Source organism: Diceros bicornis, chromosome 36 (genome assembly GCF_020826845.1).
Source record: "Diceros bicornis minor isolate mBicDic1 chromosome 36, mDicBic1.mat.cur, whole genome shotgun sequence".
NCBI lineage: Eukaryota > Metazoa > Chordata > Mammalia > Perissodactyla > Rhinocerotidae > Diceros > Diceros bicornis.
In genome coordinates, this window is record NC_080775.1 from 14546588 (window position 1) to 14564408 (window position 17821).

General features: G+C 44.5%; 1 protein-coding gene across 2 annotated transcripts in view; it reads right to left on the minus strand.

Annotated features, from left to right (window-relative positions):
* Window positions 1-17821, minus strand: part of FRMD4A (FERM domain containing 4A) — a 216649-nt gene that overhangs the window by 166094 nt on the left and 32734 nt on the right. The gene's annotated exons all lie outside the window — the stretch shown is intronic.

Below are 17821 nucleotides of genomic sequence, written 5' to 3' on the forward strand. Positions count from 1 at the left end.
CATAATGGTTTATAATATTGTGTAATTTCCAGCGTACATTATTATTTATCGGTTTCTGTATAGACTGCATTGTGCTCACCACCAATAGTCTAATGTTTATCCATCACCATACATATGTGCCCCTTTACCCCTTTCATCCACCACTCGACCCCCTTCCCCTCTGGTAACCACTAATCTGTTCTCTTAATCCATGTGTTTGTTTATCTTCCACACATGAGTGAAATCATGCAGTGTTTGTCTTTCTCTGTCTGGCTTATTTCGCTTAATATAATACCCTCAAGCATAGACATTTTTTTTAAATTGTGGTAAAACACACATAACACAAAATTTACCATTTTTAAGTGTATAGTTCAATAGCATTGAGTGAATTCACATTGATGTGCAACCAATCTCCAGAACTCTTTTCATTTTGCAAAACTGAAACCCTGTACCCCTTAAACAAGGTATCAAGTATATTTTGAAGGAAAGTTAAATCAGTGATATTTTCAAAATTGAGTGGGCGTGACCTAAAAGAAGGAAAGGAGATGAAGTACACAAACTTACAGGTCTTTTTCAACACCATTAATTCAGAATTCCACCATTTATTCCATTTCTATTGCCTGATCCTTCACTCCAATGTTTCATGCATGCAAGGTATCAAAAATGTAAGAAATAAAGATATTCAATAAATATGAAAGTCCAGTTGTGCAGAAAACACTCTAATTCCCCAAGAATCTGACCTTAAGAGTATCTTCCTAGTTTGTAGGCCACCAACACTTTAGGAACAAGGGATCCACACATTTTATGCTGTTAAAACTGAATCTGAAAACTATGGCTTTTTTTTATTCTTTTTTAGGAGAATCTTAGTGATTTGAGACAGCCCATTTCCCACTGGTCTGAACTGGGGACTAACTGTCATACACGGGTCACTCTGAGCAGCATGCTGATCTTCACGCATACCAGACACTGTTTTTCAATTTTAATTGACCCAGGACTGCACAAAAGGTCTGACTCTCAATTTGTCTTTGCCTGTTTCTTTCTGAATAAATCGCAGCCCTGACATTGAACAGCCAGCCACAGGAACAGTCAAAGTTAGAATCTTCATGGAGTGATGGACCATGAGATGCAACAGAAAGGCACACAGTATGGTGGTGACGGAAACAGGTGAAATACAGAATTTGGATTAAGTTTGTTACAAAGCTATGGAACGTGAACAAAGCTATACGACTGCACTCAAACCATGAAGATAGGTGTCCATGCTCTTCAGCCTGGGGCACGACCTTTTGTACTTGGATTTCAAATAACTGCCTTTGAGAATCAGAAACATAAGAGGGGTACGTTTGAAATGAAACTTTCATAACTCAACATTTTAAAAGTAACAGAACCCTGGTATTCTTTACTTATTTTTGTTTCTTGTCTATACACCCAGGATGACAACAGGGAGCTTTCTCAGGAGTTGAAAGCCCAATAGTGAAACAGTTTCCAAACACCAAGAGAATGAGAGGAAAGGTGGAGGGTCCAGGAGACAAGGTGATAAACACAGCAGGTCCAATTCCTGCATTGACATTTGCTCGGGTGTCCATCCCCTAATACCCACCCCACCCCTCGTCGCCTGTGCCCTCCTTCAGCAACTGTTTTAGGTTCGGTTCCTGTTGAAATGCGCCGTTCCTAGGACTCTTCCTGCCCCGTCTTCCTGTCTTAGTGTCGATGAAGAAGTGAAACCCTCCGCCCATGCTGAGTGTGCCTTACAACCCAGCTTACGAGGGAACAACAGTTCACGTCTATCCTCATAGTCCCCGCAAGCTTTCCAAGGCCAGAACAGTGTCCCGTGTTGCATTCATGACCCAGAATACCCCAGCTTAGAATCTTGGGGTAAAGTCCTGGAGAAGTAAAAATCGCTTGCTTTTCCTTCACAGAACCCCTAAAAATTCCTAATGTGGTTTCCAGAGAGCCTCTGAGCACCCTGTGACAAACTGCTGGCCCGGCCATCCCCGGACTGCATTGTGGGGTCTCATGACCAACAGCTTCACTAAGAAGGGATACAGAGTGGCTGGGGGTCTCAGGTGGGCTCAGGGGACCCACGCCTGTGGCCTGTGGCTTCAGAACTAGCTAGACTTTTGGTGGTTTCACAGATGTCTACACACATCAGAATGATCAGATTGTACACCTTAAATATGTGCAGTTTGATGTATGTCAGTTACGCCTCAATAAAGTTGTTAAAGATACTTAGAAACTTTTTTTTTTAACAGAAAGATGGCCAATGATTCAAATAGCAAAAAGCATCCACCGTGAAAAGTACATACAAGTAAGTCCCTCCCCAGCCCCAATCTCGAGGCTTCTGGTTCTAGGGATTTTTCAGACAGATGCTCTGGTCACACACAGAGGCGGGGTCCGGGAACTTAGAAGTCAAAGCCACAGTGGCACACATCAGGAGGAAGTTCTCTTCCCTGAGGACGTGTAATCTGGTTTGAAAAATACCAAGTATGGAGGCAACAGAGACAGTTCTCTTAAGAAACCAGTCTCTGGACACAAATGAGCTTAGTCTTCCCTGAAATATAACTCTGCCTGCAGGCATGAGCTCAGTCCCCCGTCCTCTTCTCCAGGAGGAAGAAAAATGCGGAGGAAACGCCTTACCCCAGGCTCCTGTTAGCTCTTCCAAGTATTAATTTCTGAATAGTCAAAGGGTACCAGAATTTAAAAGCCTGGATATCAGACAGAAAACTTGTGAAGGGACTGACTTCATCCCACAGGGCATATGGAAGACAAAATGGATGTGTCTGGAATTTCCAGTCCAGAGAATAGTCTGCAGGGTTACAAAGAACCTCAACAGCAAAAGGAATGGGACCCACAGGAGGTGAACAGGGAACAGAGACAGGCCCATGTTGACATACAACATACTTCCAGGAAGGCTATTAAGAGGGGGTGATTTAAATGAGTTTGAGAGAGAGCCAAATGGCTTTTTAAGCTGACAGGGTTAACATTTCTCCTCTTGACTACACAGACCTCCCACCTGCCTCTGAAATTCTTCTCTGTTCAGTTTTCTTCCTTAGTCCTACTTTGGCAAAGGGACTCCTCAACAGTTAGATAATTCTGCTTGATGGCCATGTGCACAGAGCACCCATCACCACAGCATCATCTCTCTAAGACCAAAGAGTCAGGCTGCCAAAGGAGGGCCCAAGATGGAGGTTGTCAGAATGGACTAGAATGAAATATACTTTCTTTTTCTTTTCAAAATGCACTCCTTCAGCATGGCAGTAAACGTGACGGTTAAGAGCAGGGCTCTGATGTCAGACAAAGTTGGCTTTGAGCCCAGTTCCTTCACTCCTGCACTCGTGTTACTTTCGGGAATTTACTTAACTCTCTATGACTCAGTTTCCCCAACAGTAGAATGGAGATAAGAACAGTTTCTCCCAGAGTTGTCACAAAGAATCAGTAAAAACATACAAATGTATTTAGTAGTGTGCCTGGCATGTAAATATTCATATATATTTATATATAGTTATATACTCTTTATATATTGTTATCATTTTTATTCATTGATTCAGTAAACATCTAGAGAGTGCCTATGATGGGCCTGGCACTAGGCAGCTCAGTATAGAATTCAATACAGTCATGCATCACTTAACGACAGGGATATGTTCTGAGAAATACGTCCTTAGGTGATTTCATTGTTGTGCAAACATCACAGTATACTTACGCAAACCTAGATGGTATAGCCTCCTACAGACCTGGGCTATATGGTACTAATCTTACGGGACCACTGTCATATACGAGGTCCGTCGTTGACTGAAATGTCGTTATGTGGCACATGACTATATAGAATTTTTCTTTCAGGAATGGGCATCAGTCTTTCTTAGAAAGAACTCTCACGGCATTCACCTAACATTTTGGTGGCACCATCTTCCTCAAGAGCTCAAAACATGTTTTGTCAATTCCTTGATCTTGGCACTTTCCTGGGAAGGAAAAAGAGGTGGTATAGAAATCAATATTTTTTGTTGGGAAAACTGAGGCACAGAAAGGCCAAGTGGCTTGCTCAGAGCCATCCCATTAGCCCCTGGTGGAGCTGAGATAGGGACGTGTGTCTTGACACGGAGTCAGATGTAGCATTTCCCAGAGAATTATGACACAGAGCCCTGTTCCCACTGAACCTTAATAAGCTGGACCCCCCAGAAGGAGCTTATAGTCTAAGAGGGAGGGATTTTCATGGGTAGGGAGGCCTGGGAAGACTGGCTAACCAGGTGCCTTCATTGCTGACCTCCTCAATGGTTTAACAGGCAAACGTGCCCACATCTCAGATGGGAACGTACTGTGAGGCATTCCTCAAACTTCCTTGACACAGAACCCTCCTCTCATGGAGAACTTTCTGGGCTTCCTGCTCTAGGGAGCATATTTTTGGGAATGCTGGTTCAGGGAATGGTTTCCTCAGGGGGGTGGCCTTTTGAGAGGACCATCCAAAATTAGAAATAGAAGTTTAAACTTAGCAAACTGCCTTCTTTCTCTCTCCCTTAATATGGTCATCAAGCTAGAAACTTCTTCCAAAGCGCACAGGGCTGAGCCCAGAAGGGTTCAAGGGCCCTGACACTGGGGTTCTGGAGCCCCAACTTGGCTCTGAATCACTGCTTCTCCTGTGATGAGTGCCAAGAAGCCAAGAATTCCAGCCAAGATTCCTGACCCTGTTTAATGAAACTGTGTAGAGCTTTCCACAGATCAGAAAGTCAGCAGTGGGGAATGTACAGCAGTTACAAAGCCTCAGAAAGTCATGTTTTCAGCCACTATGCTTTTCTCAACAGTCAGTCAGAATGGGCAGCTTCTAATTTTTTTATCTTCTTGGGCAATATTGTTCCTCAAAGTCAATCTCATCTCTACGTTGGCATCATACACATGTTCACCTGGCACTCTGACTCTGAGAGTTAACCCTGCATTCACCAATAAGAAATGTGTGACCAGGGCTGGCCCAGTGGCATAACAGTTAAGTTTGCATGCTCTGCTTTGGCGGCCAGGGGTTTGCAGGTTTGCATCCCGGGCGAGGACCTACACACCGTTCATCAAGCCATGCTGCGGTGGTGTCCCACATACAAAATAGAGGAAGATTGGCACAGATGTTAGCTCAGCGACAATCTTCCTCAAGCAAAAAGAGGAAGACTGGCAAGAGATGTTAGCTCAGGGCCAATCTTCCTCACCAAAAAAAACAGAAGAAAGAAAGAAATGAGTGACTGTGGTATTATCATAACTTTCTGTTTTCTTCCTATCAAATCCCAATTTCACTCCGCTTCTGCAAGATGTCCCATCAATCCACAAGACCCCAATTACAGAGCACTGCTGGGCATCTTCTGTTTACTTCCTCACTCTCCTCCTTCTGCTTCACGTTCTGACAACACTAGAGTACTCAGGTATGGTACGCTACCCAGTGAACACCTTTCAAGAGGATGGAGGAGAGAAGCAGGCTTAACTCCACCAGAAATCATCCTTTCCATGAAAGACAAACCATAACTCTTCTTCTCTGGTCATCCCTCTATTCAAAACATCATGGGAAAGAATCTCTGAATTCCAACGTTCTATTTATGGTCTACCTTTGTAAACACATCTCTCGTGCTGCACTCCTTGGTCTGTTGCGTTGTTTCCTCTCTGAATTGTTTTCTACGTATCTGACTATGCTGACATTACATTCTTTAGATTGTTAGCTCCTGGGAGGTGGGGACATTGCTTGTTTTCCTTTATCCTAGAGTCTAAAATACTGAACATGACCACGACATTGAATACAAGCCAACTGATGATGAATAAGACAAATACCATGATTAACATAACTTTAGGGCTTGGCTGGAAGAATCTCCATTTGTAAGGACATTTTGACAAGGTCACCATGTATTTTGTCATCCGTCTGGACAGAAGACTAAAGAAATTATATTTATGAGGAAATACTTTTTAAATGACCCTCCTCAGTGGTCATCTCAGCCCACAGGATTCCTGCCATAAAATGCCCACTAAAATAATCCTGAGGGAGTCTGTAGATGCAGCCGTAAAGTTCTAAGGTTTTCAGTGAGGTCCCAGTTACTTTGGCTTTGGGCACAATTACCATTCTTCTCTCTTTTCTTTCTCCTTTAAGCTTACTGAACACTGACAGCTTAAGATTAAGACGCACGTGCTTTTCCAGATTGCCACATGGTCACGTCAAAGAGAGCCAGCTCAACGCTCGTCAAGCCCAGACCCACATCCCAGCTCACTGCATACAGTCTCCTGGCTCAGGAGGAGAAGGGAGCCTTACCAGGCATCACTCGTGTTTTATAGTGGTTGAGACCCGGGAGCAGCAGACACCTACTGCCGGAGCGATGACTCAGCTCTGAGTCGGCATGTGCAGACCCAGCTCTGCCTCCCTCTGTGAAACACCAAGTCTGAGGGCCACAGCTGTCTTCAGACCCAGAACAAAGAGAACCAGCCCCATAAAACACTCACTTCCCAGGCAGAGAACCCGGAGGCTCATCCCAGGCAGCACACCAGGGCGTCCCTATGAAAATGATGGTGTGAGGCCGTGGCGTTCCCTCAGGACATCAATTATGGGCAGCTTTACACACACTGCTGCTTTTATGTCTCACAACTGCCCTTCGAAAAATGGGTCATTGACCACTTCTTTTTCCTTTTACTTAAAAAAAAAAGTATAAATTCTAAGGCTTAAAGAGGTTATCCGCTCAAGGTGAATGTAATGGACTGAATTGGGTTCCGCAAAATTCATATGTTGAAGTCCTAAACCCCAATCTGACTAATAGAACTGTATTTGGAGATGAAGTCTTTAAAGAGGAAAATTAGGTTAAATGAGTTTGTAAGGGTGGGGCCCTAAACCAACAGGACTGGTGTCCTTATAAGAAGAGGGAGACACACCAGGGAAGTGCACACAGAAGAAGACCATGTGAGGACATACCGAGAAGACGGCCATCTGTGAGCCAAGGAGAGAGACCTCAGGAGAAACCAACCCTGTCCACACCTTGATTTTGGACTTCCAGCCTCCAGAACTGACAGAAAATCAATTTTTGCTGTTTAAGCCACTCAGTCCATGGTATTTCATCATGGCAGCCCACACAAACTAATAGAGTCACACAATTAAAAAGTGGTCTGATGTCAAAGTTCATGCTTGGGGTCAGTAGCGACTTCATACATTAACTCTGGTTTTGTTTCAACAATCTCAGGCCAAGCCTTCAGATTTTGGGTGCCTCCATCATTAACTAATGTTGTATGATAAAGAATTTGATTAGTTTTTGTCCCCAGTTCCTGGGAGGGAGACTCTAAATCCTTGGAATTTCCCCAGTAACAGGAGTATATTTGATTATTATTATTATTTTTTTTTTTGGTGAGGAAGATTGGCCCTGAGCTAACATCTGTTGCCAATCTTCCTCTTTTTGCTTGAGGAAGATTGCCCCTGAGCTAACATCTGTGCCAAACTTCCTCTATTTTGTATGTGGGTCACCGCCACAGCACGGCTTGATGAGTGGTGTAGGTCAGTGCCCAGGATCCAAACCTGTGAACCCAGGGCACTGAAGTAGAGCACACGAACTTAACCACTACGCCACCAGGCCAGTGGTGGCCTTGATATCAAAGAGATACCAAATATCTCTTTGATATTTTTGAGCTCCCTGGTTCATGCCTGAGTTTATGCTAATGAGGTGAACGGATAGGGGCTGGTCTCTGGAAAGACCAACCAGGTGATTAGACGACTGGGACTCTGATCTACGTGTTACCAGCCTGACCTCCAACCTCCAGGGAAGGCAGAGGGGCTGAGACTGGGTTCAGTCTCATGGCCAACGACTTAATCAATCACGCCTGTGTAACTATTGGTGGAAATCTAAGTTGGTTCAGCCACTATGGAAAACAGCCTGGAAGTTCCTCAAAAAATTAAAAATAGAACTACCATATGAGCCAGCAAACCCAATTCTGAGCATACATCCAAAAGAAATGAAAACAGGATATTGAAAAGATATCTGCACTCCCATTGGCAGCATTGGTCACAATAGCCAGACATGGAAACAACGTAAGTGTCCCTCAACAAATGAACGGATAAAGAAGATGTGGTATATATATACAATGGCATATTATTCAGCCATGAGAAAGAAGGAAATCCTGCCATTTGCAACAACATGGATGGACCTGAGGACTTTATGCCAAGCAAGATAAGCTAGACACAGAAAGACCAATATTGTATGATATCACTTGTATGTGGAATCCTAAAAAGCCAAACTCATAGCAACAGAAAGTAGAATGATGATTACCAGAGGCTACAGTGTGCGGGGAACTGGGGATATGTTGTTAAAGGGTACTAGCTTGCAACTAGAAGATGAGCAAGTTCTGGGGATCTAAGGTACAGCATAGTGATTACAGTCAACAATACTGTATTATAAACTTCAATGTTGCTAAGAGAGATCTTAAGTGTTCTCACCCCAAAAAAGAAATGATAATTATGTGATGTGATGGAGGTGTTAGCTAATGCTATGGTGGTAATCATACTGCAACATATAAGTGTATCACATCAATACATTGTACATGTTAAACTTACACAATGCTATAAGTCAATTATAGCTCATTAAAAAAATGAAAAAAAATCATGCCTATGTAATGAAATGCTAATAAAAACTCTGGACACCGAGGCCTAGTGGGGCTTCCTGGTTGGTGAACACATCAACGCATAGGAAGAATGATGCATCCTGATTCCACGGGGAGAGAGCAGGAAGCTCTGCATTCGGGACCCTCCCAGACCTCGCCCTACGTGTCTCTTCATTGGCGGGTCCTGATTTGTATCCTTTATAATAAAACTGTATCGTACTTTCCTGAGTTCCGTGGGTCATTCTAGTGAATTATCAAACCTGAGGGGGTTATGGGAACTCCCAAATGTGCAGCCAGCTGGTCAAAAGTGCAGGGAGCCTGGGGACCCCCAAACTTATGGCCGGCCTCTGAAGGGAGGGAGGTCTTTCTGGGGGATGTGTGGACTCTGCACCAACTCTGATTAGTGCCAGAACCTCACTACAGCGTTGCAGCCACCATTCATCTCATCCATCCCTCGGCCTGTGACACTGTATTGCCTTGTGACTTTCACAACCAGAGGCTTTGTCAGTTACAGATAGGCTATTATTACGCAGCTGAGCACTTGAAGGCAGAGGTGTTTGGAGGCCAATGAGCAACCAATCCCAAGGTTGGCTGAATTTTAGGAATTCAAATGATTATCCCAGGAATAAACTGGTGAGCCTCGGATCCATTCCTACATTCCTCTTTCTCTTTTTCGAGTATCATCGAGTCCATATGCTTGGATTCATTGAAAAATAATTTAGTTGTCCCTTCTGTCACAAATAAACGAGGATAGAGGCCATAAATTGAAGAAACGAGAAGTTTTTCCTTTGACAGTCATTCATTCATTCGTTCAGTAACACTGAGTCGACTTTTTCACAATAGCAGCCACCATTTATCAGACACCCAGGACCACAGAGCATAGCTTCATTATCTCTAATTCTCATCACAATCCTGCAAGGTAGTTATTATAATTCCCATTTTAGGAACGAGAAAGCTGAAGTTCATCACGATAAATATTTTCCAAGGCCACACACCATCCACACGGGAAGAGAAAGCGAGGATTCAAACCCAGATCTGTGAGCTTTACTGCATCAACAGGCCCTAAGCCCTGGTACATTTTTCCATGGGTCCGAGGTGCAACAAGAAAAATAAGATTAATGTACATAAACTTCATAAAGCTAAATGCATCCATTTAAAAGACTGTTCTTTGCTCTCATATCCTTTTTGGTGTGTTCTTCTTTTTTATTTAAAGTAGGCAGCAATATCTTTTAATACTCCTACTTGGCAAAAAGGAAAACATTCTAGCTCTACTGTCCTTTTATCACTAAATTTTCTGCTCCCTTAAATCCAAAAGTCTGGGAACCACAGCATCACGCTGGCCCCAGCTGTGGGCCACCGAGGGAAGCTCCAGAAAGGTGGACAGATCTGTACTCTCCTCTACCTTCACTTCTTACTGCCTTAATATAGAGTGCAGACTGCACTGGATCAGATCCTCGCACTGTCACTGGACCCCACCCCCACAGTCGTTATGCAGTACAGCCGGGTGGAGCCTGAGAATCTGCATTTCTAACATGTTCCTGAGTGATGCGGATGCTGCCCATCCAGGACAACACGTTGAGAACCACTGGTGTAAGCCCATCACGTTAATTCCGTTCCCCACCAAGGTCTGGGGTGGAGTAGGGAAGTGAGAGACAGGGAAGGCCATCTGGGAAGGTTCTTCCTCCATGATAAAGAGTTACGAGGGGAGAAACTCCCTTTGCTGCTTTCAATCGTTGAGGTGTGAAGATGTGGGGCTTGGGTTGCTGTACCCAGCCTGTGACCCGTGTGACGGTAAGGGTGGGAAGGACACAAGTCAAGGAGCCTGCAGAACTTCCCTAGAAGTTAATTTCACTGTGCTCAAAGTGAAGCTGAATGGAACGATTATTATTTTTTGACTACAATTTGGTGAGAACACCACTGTTGATCTAGGGGTTACATGGCAGCGCTACTGCCTAACATTTATGCATTTTGTGTGTGTGTGTGTGTGTGTGTGTGTGTGTGTGTGAGAGAGAGACAGAGCCAAGTGAACGCTGAAGACACGTCAATATCATGTATTCACTAGTTTACATATCATTTTAATAATCTCTGAAAGGCAGGTGAGAAGGCAGGGATTTACCCACACGTCTCTGACTTTTACAGATATGTAGTAAAATGAAATGGAGAACTGAGGTAATTTGGTGGATTATTACAGTTCTAACATACCCTTGTATGAGTCTACTGACAGTCTTTCTGTTATTTCATAAATCACTGACAGTATTACAAGAGTAAGGAAGGCTAAGAAAGGATTTTTATCACACCGACAAATGGCTCACTTCAATCTAATGCATCTTAAGATCTATCAACAATTTAAAATGTAAGCATCATTGTCCTGATCTGTCGCTGCCTCAAAGGACTCCGCATGAGATTTTTAATATCTGCCCTAAAAGAAAAAAAGTTCCGACCAGTTTTGAACTGGCAGGGAGGCATTTCCGCATCCCTGAGCTTCTGCCGGGAGTCATCGAAGATTGCTGGGATTCCAGCAGGCCGGGGTGGGCACGAGCTCTTCTGAGCCTTGCAGAGTCATGCAGAACACATGAGAATGCCCAAAAACGTCCACCCCGCCCTGCGTTACAAAATCTGGCTGGAGCACCGCAACCGCTGTGAAGAAGACAGCCCTTAATGGGAAACAGCAGTTAATACGTGAACTTCTGAGAACTTGAGTCTGTGAGTAACAGGCTGGGAAACCAATCACTAACTTGTTTATAAGGGATACTGTTCACCTCCAGCTTTTACCCTTCCACACATCACAGCCAATATGATCCATTTGTATATAATCGCACTTCAGCATCATTCTAACCCGAAGCATTACGGATAGGGTCATTTATAAGATACTGCCTGCAACCACCAAACTCATTTTTTTCTGTTTTATCCCTACGAATGACGAGCGATTAGCATGCTTTCACGTAATTAGAGGTCGAAACCGAATTCACTTATCTGGATGGTTATCGGGACTCTGCACGAATACATGTCCATTTATATCTTGCCTGTCCTCATATGACCTTGTCTTATGAGTTGTGTATGACACTGGAAGGATTATCAGTGATAACCAGCGTGCATGAAAAGATCAGAGGACGATGCATTGGGAAGCCTGGGAGGTTAGGCAATTACATTTTTGGTAGACAGTCAACCCATCACTTGTCAAGCGAATTTACACTGAACTCTACAAATACTCCATAGAGTCTTGCACAGAGTCATAATGAAGACCAAATTATTAGGAATAATAACAGCATAAATTATGTAGCACATCCCCAAAAGGTCGAGGTAGTTAACACTCCCATTTTACAGATGAGGTAGCAAAGGCAAATGGCTGCCCAGGTTACCAGAGCTGCTAAGTGGTCCAGCCCGGGCATCTGATTCCAGGCTAAGAGAGTGAGGTGCCAGCAAGTCTGAGCCCTTTACATGTACTAAATCACTGACTCCTAATCACAAATCTATGGGGCAGGTTCTAGAATCAATTTACAGATAAAATCATAGCAGAAAGGCGGTGGCAGTTATCATTCCAAGGTCACAGATAAAGAAATTGAAGCTTCAAGAGGTTGTGCAATTGGCCAAGGTGATGGAGCCACTGAGCTTTGGAGCTGGTAGCTCCTTCACCCTGGCTGATCTGAATTCTGGCCAGGTGTTGAGGCCAGGCCGTCTGGCCCCAGAGCCTGTGCTCTCAACGTACTGGTTACAAGCTGCTCTTGCTCTGGAGCCAGACAGGCCTGATTTTGAATGAGGTCTCTACTATTTACCAGCTGTGCCACTCTAAATAAGTTACTTAACTTCTCTGTGCCTAAATTTCCTCATCGGAAAAATGGGAACAGTTACCTAGCTCGTAGAGCTGTGGAGCTGATTATCAGCAGATGATTTAGCACAGAGGAAGCACTTAGAACAGAGTCTGGTACAGAAAAAAGTGCTAAATTAGCTAATGTGGTAATTAATCACTAAATTATAAAATTTCCAAAGCATTTAAAAGATGGCTTATGTAATTAAAACTCAATTTACATTTAACTGCTCAGGAATGTGTCTATTCGCATAAAAGCAAAGGATACTTATATCTTCTATCATCTGGTTTCTATCTAGAATAGTGATTTCCAAGCCCTGAGGGGTCCGCTGAGACTCCTCAGGCGAATCCCTGTTAGAGATGGGGGACAAGTAAGAGGGGTTCAGACTTCCTCTATCTACATGATTTTTTTTTTTTTTCCTGAGGAAGAGGGGCCCTGAGCTAACATCTGCCAATCCTCCTCTTTTTGCTGAGGAAGACTGGCCCTGGGCTAACACCCATGCCCATCTTCCTCCACTTTATATGGGACGCCGCCACAGCATGGCTTGCCAAGCGGTGCGTCGGTGCGTGCCCGGGATCCGAACCGGCGAACGCCGGGCCACCACAGTGGAACACATGAACTTAACCACTTGCGCCACCGGGCTGGCCCCCTATCATCATGATTTTGGACAAAGGATTTTGCCACTAAAAGAAGTTTGAGAAGCACTGGAATGAAAGACTACAGAGGGGCTGCATGGTTGCTTCTGTCTATTACTACTGATAAAATTCCCTGCAATTGTAAAGTTCAGGACCCCAGCTCTGCTGGGCCGAGGGCGGCAGCTATGACACCATAGGGCACACCCAGAGAGTAGAAAGTTTGGGGCAAATCTACACTCTTCAATACCTCTTTAATATACTGCTCTCGTAAAGATGACAGGGTCAGGTTATGGAGGGATGTGAGAGTCCAACAGAAGAATTCAAATAGGATGAACTATTAAAAAAGGCTTTTGAGCAGAGATATGTCACGAAGTCATACTTAAGGAGGAATAATCTGCTTGTGCTGTGGAGGACCACCTGGGATTTCCAGAAGCATGGAATTATAGAGATCAGCGAGGAGGCTGCTATAGGACTCCAAGCAAACAGAGCGGTGACAACAAGCGTGTTGATAATGCTGAGTCCCCAGTGGTCGATGTCTGCACAAGGGTGACGGCAGGAGTGGAGACGGAAGGTGATTTCCTTAAAAGGGGGAAATACTGGCAAGACTTCAGGATGGGGATGGAGTTGAAGAAATCAAAGAGTCTGGGTTCTTAAGCTGGGTTGCCTTGGAGAATGGTGGGCTCTCCTTCAAAGCAGGTGCAAGAAAGAGACGAGCTGGATTTGAAGAGGAGTGGGGAGTGGGTTTGGGTCGGGTATATGGGGTCTGAGCTGCCACCTAGGTGGTCACTTACACACCTACCAGGTGGCTGAGGTGTGGGAAAGGGGCTTTGGCACGATTTGGAAATCTTTCGTGTTGCTCTGGCAGCTAAATTGTTACCTCTGTGCTGGGCGAGGGAGGAAAGAGGAAAGTAGCGATTCAAGAGCTATGGGGAAGGCCCACGGGGTGGACGAGTCAGGGGAAAATATAGAGCAGCTGAGATTCCTCAGACCTTTCGATTCCTTCCTCCACCACCTCTGATACTGGACAACTTGTATTTCTCAGGAGAGGTCCGGCCTCCTTTCCTTCCTCCTTTCCTCCCTTCCTTCTCCGGGCTGGGCGGGACGACGGCAGCAGAGGCTGCCAGAATGAATAGATCTGCCTTCCAATCCTCCTGCACCCCCTCCTGACCATGGAGGACAGGATGCGGTTGGTACAACTGCACCAAGAAGGGGGACTGTCCCAGCCACAGAAGAGCAAGTAGCGAGAACATGCAGCCCATCTGAGGAAGAAGAGGAACACCCACCCCTGGATTTGGTAAAAGTCGTACAGCCTGACAAATCACTTCTCCCCTCTAGACATGACCTCTTGCCCCAAAGGGAGGCATACTTAGATCTGTATAGCACAGTAGACGAACAATGGAGATTTACCAAACGAGCAAGTATTTGAACTGAGCAATGTGCCAAAATTCAATCTGTGAGTTATGGATAAAAACCAAAAACACCCAGATTTGTTAACTACCAGATTCTGTGACGCCAGCCTTTCCAGATGGCCAGCTTTCTCTCACTTCCATACTCTTCTTAGGGGCGTGCGCACATGTGTGTGTGTTTATGTGTATCTTTCCCCTATAAGCACAATTACTCACACTTTGCTGAACTGCATTGTGTGCTAAGTTTAGTCTCCCCACCCCCCGCCCGCCTTTCTTATCCCTCTTTAGCAGGGAGACAAAAACTCGGGGCCCATAGTTTATAGCCGTCTCCTGGGGTTCCTTATCTGCCAACACTCCCATTGGGCTACTTTGGAGAATATGTGGAAATGATTTTGCAAAGCCATCAAAGAAAAAAAAAAACTCAGCAGTGACACAAAGACAAAAACAAAACCATAAAATCAACTTTCCGAAGGGTCGTTCCTGGAAGAGGAGGAGACGCGACGTGCCTTCTCCCTTTCTTTTCTCTCCCTTCACATTCAGTTTGAACCACATGAAATCGTCCTTTGAGTAGAACAAAGTCAGACAAAAGCTGGCCATTTCAAATGGTTCCAACCAATACATTTTAAAACCAGTCAAAATTAGCATCAAGGGAGAAGGGGACACAGAACTGGTTGTGTGCAGAGGAGGGCAGGGTGGGGGAGGGGAGCCAAGCAGGGGTTGTTGCTAGGCAACCAGAGCCTGGACCCCGATGGCCCCTGGAGACGCTCTCCTCTCCTCACCCTGTGCCTGGCTGAGCTGTCTGGTTCTGGAGCTGTGTGTGTGTGCGCCTGTGTGCTGGGGAGGGGGTGGTCCCCAGATGATTGCATCAATCTGCTGTATCCTGACACTCCTCCTCTGTCACAGCTCCACAGGGAGACTGGGATTCTCTTCCGTCGAATGAGCAGAGCTCATCGACTTTTCCGTAAAGGCCCTCGTTGGAGAAGGGAGATGTACAGGTCCCTCCCTCCTCACCAAGGAGGACACTCATTAGCTGCTTGTGTCATCCAAGGGTATACTTTATGGACTATTTCTTATTCCTCCAAGCCACTAAATGAATTTCGATTACACGTAGAATTACCATTATGTTATCTTTCTCTAATCTATATCTTAACATCTATTTGCTTCACCATGTGCCTTTAAAATGTTACATATTATCAGCTACCCCCAGGGGCTGGAAAGACATCTGTTTGGCTCATTTGGTGAAGTGCCCAGCTTTGCAGAGAGAAGTCTAATAAATGATCATGGTAATCATGGTGAAGTCTGAGGTCAGCCCAAAGCAGTGCCGCCTGACACCCCTTTGGCTCTTGTTTTATGAGGTGGCCTGGTGGCCTGGGAGGTCCCGGACAGAAGGTTCCTAACACAGAGGCCCTCAGTCTGCTCCCAGCGTCTGCACCTGGCTGCCCACCCCTGGCTGGGACTGTACCTCCTGGTGAATTCAGACCAGACAGGAGCAGATGGTAGACCCGGCTCACGCTGCAGTGGATGGGCCAGCCAGCAAATCAGACCACCCTTCTCAGTGGAGAAGATATGGAATCAACTCTATTTTTTTCTTGGCAACGTGTGTTTTGGGGGAATTCCTGGTTCACTTGGTAGGGAGAACAATCCCTTGTATTTTTACAGAAGAACATTATAAACCACGGAAGTAGCTGAGGATGGGGCGTGAGGGTGAGTGTGTATGAGGGTGTGTGTGCACATGTTGAGAACACAGGTCAGTTCATTTATTCTATGTAGCACTATTAGAGTTCCAGATTTTTTAAAAGTCATATACAGCTTTTTTAAGCCCATTATAGGCCAGAATATTTACTTTGCCTTCAATACTGCTGTACTCAGAGCCCATATTAACTTACTTGACCCTTAAGACAGAACATCGCTAGCATCACTGTCAGAGAAAAGTGATGAGAAGCAACGATTATTTAATCTGTTGCCATATAAGTTTCTTCCACACCTGATACTTCGAGGCTTATCCATGATGTGGAAATTCTCCATCATCATGTGTCACATGTTTAAATCTTCACTAGACAGATTAGACGCTGAGTTCAAAGAAACAAAATGACCTGGGTTAGCCCATCTTCAGCTCTTGACCTGCGATGAGGTTCAAAGTCTTTAATTCCCAGTCATTTATGATGCTGGTGTTGGGGGCCAATGTAGTTGCCACCTTACAGGTGAACTATATCACATCTCAGGTTTTTATTGTATATACTCCTTATGGTGCAGTGAAAAGAGAATAGGGTATAACATCAGAAGATCTATGTTCAAGCTGTATATACTGCAACGTGACCTGGAGCAAGTATTTAACCTTTCTGAATTTCTCTTTCCTTCTCTGACTTAACACCTACTTTACACGGTTCACCTGATGATTAAATAAGACATGCTCCATAGAAACTCTAAAAACTGTAAAATGTAGTCATCAACGTGGAAGACATCCAGTATTACACGTGGGTAACCCTCAACGATTCTATTATGTTCATAATGTTTTCTCTTGTTTAAATTATCTTCTTTCTATCCTTTAGAGACAGCTGTCCCACAGAAATAAAATGTGAGCCACAAATGTGAGCCCAATATGAAATTTAAAAATTTTTAGGAGCCAAATTCAATAAGGAAAAAGAAATAGGTGAGATTAATTATAATTACATATTTTCTTAAACCAATATACCCAAAATATTTCCATCTTAACATGGAATCATCAATATAAAAATCGTTAAAGACATTTTACTTTTTTTTTTCATACGAAGCCTCCAAACTCTGGTGTGTAGGGGGCTGGCCCGGTGGTGTAATGGTTAAGCTCACCCGCTCCGCTTCAGTGGCCCGAGATTTCCAGATTTGGATCCTGGGTGCAGACCAAGCACGGCTTATCAAGCCATGCTGTGGCAGGTGTCCCACATATAAAGTAGAGGAAGGTGGGCAGGGATGTTAGCCCAGGGCCAATCTTTCTCAGCAAAAAGAGGAGGATTGGCAACAGATGTTAGCTCAGGGCTGCTCTTCCTCAGCAAAAAGGGGAGGATTGGCAACAGATGTTAGCTCAGGGCTAATATTCCTCACCAAAAAAAAAAAAACCTGGTGTGTATCTTACAGCACATCTCAGTTTGGACTGTCACATTTCAATGCTCCAACTGTACCACACAGCACAGCTTTAAATCTTTCCTGATATTTCTATCCCACCGGCTTTCTCAGGATTTGGAACACTGTGTCATGTACAGCGATAATCCATCCACTGTCATTAATTCTCTTGAAAAACACTGACTACTTGAAATTTGCTCCATTTCTCAGAATCGTAGGACACTCTGTTCCTCTATTTTAACAGAAGTAGATGGTTATAAATTTGCTGCCAACCCACCGAGAGACTGGGTCAGAGGGGAGAGACCCAGTAATC